This window comes from Nannospalax galili, unplaced genomic scaffold (genome assembly GCF_000622305.1).
Source record: "Nannospalax galili isolate Female #2095 unplaced genomic scaffold, S.galili_v1.0 scaffold271, whole genome shotgun sequence".
NCBI classification, from domain to species: Eukaryota; Metazoa; Chordata; class Mammalia; order Rodentia; family Spalacidae; genus Nannospalax; species Nannospalax galili.
This window is the reverse complement of record NW_008331789.1, coordinates 2,923,530-2,929,519: the sequence shown is the minus strand read 5'-3', so window position 1 is coordinate 2,929,519 and position 5,990 is coordinate 2,923,530.

Genomic DNA, 5,990 nt, shown 5'->3' with positions numbered 1-5,990 from the left:
AAGTAGGAATGGGCCAGGTAAGCCACCATAGCTTTGGAAGCCCTGGACCAGTGTTCAAATCCTGACTCTACCAATTAGCTACTAAGCAAGTTACTTAACCTCACTGAGCTTGGCACCTTCATTGTGCACAGGGGCAATACTAATGCTGTAATTACCTTTCAGGTTTTCAATTTGAATGAATTCCTATAGGGCAGAGGATCCATTATGTTGTAAGTGCTCAATAAATGATAGCTTTATCTAAAGATAATCATGATAACGCTACTTTTTAAATTAAGCATCCCTTAAACTCTGCACACTGGCTACTTGGCGAGTATGTGTCAAAATATCTGTCAGCAAAAGGATTTAATGAGGCTTAGCAATCCAGCCCTGTTAGGAAACTGAAGGATTTGCACAGCAAGAGGCTTTGAAAGTGCTTGCACTGAACATAACCATTAGAGTTAGCATTTGGAGAAGTAGCAAAAAATGCACACTACCCTTTCCAGCCTACCTTTCCTGCCTCACCCCAAACGTGGTCCCCACCTGCACTGATTGTATATGCATCCGGATCATCTCAGGGGAATTCCATTTGATTCTTTTCAATAGGATGGATGGTATTTCATTACTTTACAATTGTCAAAACTTTCTTTTAAGCTACTTTTATTAAACTTAAAAAAAATCCATTGTCCACAATATGTCATTTGATATTAGGAAAAATATGGCCGCTCTTGAAAGTCTGAGTCAAAATAAATCGATTTGATTACTACTAATAGCTTCCCTGAAATTTGGCACCCTGCTGCTCATCTGTCTGATGATGTCTGTGTTAACATGTGCAGTTCTTCTTTCTCCATGCTGAGGATGCAAGGGGGGCAACAGGCTAAAATGCTTGTAGCTCTTGCACTTTTGCTCACTTTTAGCATAAATTATCAAAGACTGCAGCAACATGCATGTTGATCAGTCTCCCTTCAACTCTCTTCAGTTTAGCTCAGCAGGTCATAATGGATTTGTTCCTCAGCCAGACCTTCCAGGGAACTGCGACACACAGTAATGTGACATGACTTAGAGGGTCATAATCACTATGACAACATAAAAGGAATTAGTTAAAACTTAATTAAAGCCATGTGGATAACAAGCAGAACACTGTTTAGTAGCATGCATTCTTTGTTGCTGGATTGGCAAAAAGGGAGATGATGTTTGCAGCAAACACAAGGGCACCAATTAATACAGTGCATCTCACCATGGTCTGAAATCATCAGACCAAAATTAGGATCAAAAGGAAATGTCAGCCAGATGGGTCAGGTTAAGGTAATTACCACCAAGCCTGATGACCCGAGTTCAATCCTGGGATCCACATGGCGGAAGGAGGGAAGTGACTCCTGCCAAGCTGTCCTCTGACCTCCACAAGGGACTCGTGGTATGTGCATGCCCATACACACACACACACACACACACACACACACACACACACACACACACGATAAATAAATAAATGTAATACAATTTTTTTAAGGAAGAAAATGAGACTGATGATAGTGATACCCGTCAGCTTCCACTCCCCGCCCAACTGCATGCAAGACAGAGGAAGAGGAAAACTCAGAGGTCTTGTGAACTTAGAGATGGGAAGCACTAAGCCAGTGGCTATGTAGTGGTTACTTTGTACTGCTGTAACCTCATACCTGAAAGAAACAACCTAAGGAAAGATTTGTTTGAGATCACAGTTCCTGGGGGCTCAGTCCATCACAGTGGGAGTCTGGCTGGAGTGTATGGCACAGGCTGTTCACTTCACTCCAAACCAGGAAACTCAGAGAGCACAAGAGACAAGGTTTGGGTACATCCTTCAAAAGCCTGCTCTAGTGACCTACTTCTGACAGCAAGTGAGGTCTCCCCCATGGTTCTACAGATTCCTGGGGCTGGAAAGATGGCTCAACGCTTAAGAGCACTGGCTGTTCTTACAGAAGACCTGGGTTCAAATCCCAGAACCCACATGGTAGCTAACAACCATCTATAACTTCAATTCCAGAGGATCTGACACCCTCTTCTGGCCTCTGAGGACACTGCACGACACTGGTACGCTTACACACATGCAGGCATAACACTCACACACATAAAAATAAATAAATTTTAAAAAAGTTCTACTGATTCCCAAAATAGCACCACCAGGCAGTTAAGGAATAAGCACTCAAAATATGAGCCTGTGAGGGACATTTCACATCCAAATCCTGTGGCAGGTCATCATGTTTCCCCAAGCTTCAGAAGCATCTTGGAGAGCCCATGTAAAAGCTGGTTTGGGGAATCCAATCCAAGACATTCAGATTTGATGAATCTGGCACAGCAGACCTGAAATCTTCATATTTTAGCTAGCGTATTTCAGCGCTAAAGTTATTTCTAGTCAAAATATATTTGGTTACAATAGAGAATGGGATGTTTTGATATTATGTAAATACCCTATTCCTCATTAAACTTTACACCCCAATTTTAGCAAGGATGGATGAGCCTTTCCAAACCAATTTGTGATTATCACAATTACAACATGGTGATTTTCTAACTCCTACATCTGTTTGTGTTTATTTCTGGCTTCTGTACTTATTAATCAGGATTTAGTATTTCTTTCGTGCTCCTTTCTATGTTTACTACTTGGGATTCTACTTGAAAGAAGAGCTCACCCAATGATTACATGTATTTATTTTGCCCAATGAGTGACTAACCCATTACTGTCATTTATGTGTGATGTTCATACTGTTCCCTGTTTGGACACAAAGTAACCCCTTCAAACTGGCCTCTTATCTTTTAAGCACTTCCTCATTTTCTGGGCAACACAATGTTCTGAACTGATCTTGTCCTTTCCCTGGAACCAGACATTTCACTGAAGAGCTTTTTATGGTGAAAATAAAATGCCACAACGAGAAAAGACCAATAGCATTTCCATAATACTCCTGCCAAGAAACGCATCCCCGAACTCTCTAACCATGAGAAGTATCAGACCAACCAAAATGGAGGACTGTTACACCAAACACGCCTGTGTTCACCAAAATTCCCAATCTCCTAAAGGCAGAGAAAGTGTACGGAAGTATTTGACCAAAGACCCACCTGACATAAGAGCACAATTGTAATGCAGATTAGCTTGGACCTTGGTCAGAATTTTTAAAGGTTATATGGAGTGTATTTGTTGACAACAGGTAAAATTGTACCTGCATTCAGTTAATACTACATTCTCTGATCTTGATGGTGAGCATAATAAAGTAGTAACATGGAGATACCTACTAAAGGGTGTCTAGAAATTCTCTGTGGTCTCCTAAATTTTCCTAATTTTCAACTTGCTTCTGTATGTAAAGTTTTAGAACTTGCAACATAGTATCAAAGCAAGTTAGCCAATACACAGTACTGGTTCAGGAATGACTGGTGATCTGTCTAGGTAGACAAATTTCAGATAGTAATATTGTATTTAATAGTATTTGTAAATATTTATTTTATTCTTGATTATGTGTACGTTCAGGTGCCCTCAGAGGCCAGAGAGGCTACCACATCCCCTGCAGCTTGGGTGGGCTGCCCAGCCTGGGTGCCGAGAACCAAACTCAGGTCCTCTGCAAAGAGCAGTATGTGTTTTAACTACTGAATCATCTCTTCAGCCCCAACTTTAATAATATAACTTTACGTGTTTATAATAACTACAGCTAATCTATAATTTCACAAAGATTGATATTTATTGATTCTAAGTTTAAAGAAATCAATTTAAAGAAAAATATTCAGTAAATAGTTACACAAATATGCAGATATGGCAAAAATTGTGAATATTCACCAAAAATGACTGATCTTTAAGGAATACTGGGATGTTTTTAAAAAGCACTTAAATGTGGAGCCCTATTTGGACATGGCTTCATAGCAATGTCTTAAATCATTTCTTTGTTCATAAAGCAGGCATGAGAACAGTTATCTGTACCTCTGCCTGTGACGACTGTAAAGATGTTGACAAGGACAGAGGACAAGGATTGCTACCCCATTAGACGGCACTGAGTATAAGTGGAGCCTTTCAAGAAGGGCCTTTATTTCTCTGTATTTGTCCAATATTCCCCAGTGCTTTCATCAGCTGATCGACCAGCATGGGAATGACTCCTTCTCACCCCTGCCTCTTCTTCTGAGTCTCTCTATTGTCTTTTCTCCCCATGGGAAAGGTAGAGCATGACACTGAAAGTCTCAGCAGAGCAGTTGACTTGACTGCCTTCATCTCACCCTTTCTTCCCTCTGTTTGGGATGATCCTCAGCTCTCTGGGCTTTTGACCACATTAAGAATAATGTTTAGAGCATTTGAACAGATTATCACAATGTAGGTGGTAATTTTATTTCATTCTCTCTCTCTCTCTCTCTCTCTCTCTCTCTCTCTCTCTCTCTCCCCACCCCCTCCCTCCCTCTCTTTCTCCTCTTTTTCTTTTCAGGCTTCCGAGACATAGTCTCACTCTGTAACCCAAGATAGCCTTGAACTCACAGCAATCCTCAGCCTATCAAGTGCTCAGATTAGATATTCATTCTGAGTTATATTATGTCTAAGGTTATACAGAGGATATAGATAAAAATGATGTTTTACTTGACATTTAATGACACTTTAGAACACAGAGTATATGGGAAAAGAATAATTTACATCAGAGAAACATTGGATTTGAAACCTCACTTCTGTGCTTTTCAATACGTGATGCTGAGTATGTGACCTTTCTGTTCAGAGACTCCTCCAACATGCGATGGCCTTACATCTCAACAGAACATGCAAAAGTTGAAAATGTTCCCAGTCAAAAATGTGTTTAGTGCACTTAACCTACCAAATATCACAGCTTAGTGTCAGCTGCCTACTCGTGATGAGATGGCCATCTAGGAGCCGTGGCAAGGCAGGTAAAGTACTAAACTGCACACCACTGGTCCAGGCAAAGTTCCACATTCAAAATACAGTTTCCACTGAATGAATACCACTTTCACACCACTATAAAATAAAAGAAGCCAGGCATGGTGGCGCACACCTTTAATCCCAGCACTCAGGAGGCAGAGGCAGGCGGATCTCTGTGAGTTCAAGGCGAGCCTGGGCTACATAGCAAGTTCCAGGACAGCTGGGGCTACAAGGCTATAAAAAAAAAAAAAAAAAAAAAAAAAAAAAAAAAAGCATAAGTCAGAGACCATCTGTGTTTGTTCCCTCAGTTCAAAATTGGAATCTAAAACCTACCTCGTCTGTTAGCTATCAATATTAAGCATAATGATGGGGTAGGACTGCTATTTTTAAATTCTACTCTGCATGCAGGCTACCTGGAACGCTTGTGAAAATGAAGGTTCAGTTGGTCTGGTCTGGGCTGGGTTCTGACACTCAAAATTCCTAGAAGTTCCCAGGTGATACTGACACTGCTGTCCCTGAACCACACTCAGAGTCTAGCAGAACAAAGACCCTGGGAAGATGGCCAACCACAGCAGGTTACACTCATTTCTTCCTCCTACCCCACCTAATCTTTATTTTCTGAAAAGAACTGTTCACTGAAAGAACTTGCTAAGAAAAGTCAATCAAAAGATGACAAAGAAAAAGTATAAGAAATTCACAGCTCTACACTGGAGGTTGATTAGGGTCAAAAGAAGATATATTTAAACCCAATTAAGATAAAGGATCCCTCGTTAGTCTGAGAGAGAGTCGAAGAGTAAAAAGCTCTGAGGACACATTGATTTTTGTCAGATTGCTGTCAGGAAAATAGTGCATCAAGGGAACATTCTGACAGCTTTGAAGAGTGACAGTCCCTGCTGCAATTCTGAAGGCACTTTTAATATCATAGAACTCAGGAAATAATAATAACAGCTTACATGGATAAACTGTTCTTAACCTTATAAAGTTATTTTGCATGCATTAACACATTGCAGCCCTTGTTGCTTGAACCTGATATTGCTATTATCAAACTGAAGAGCTGCTAGAGGGGAGGGACCTACCTCCTTTATATTTGTGTTCTCAGTATTTGGCAAAAGCATAGCATCTGGGTCTGGAGAGATGGTTCAGT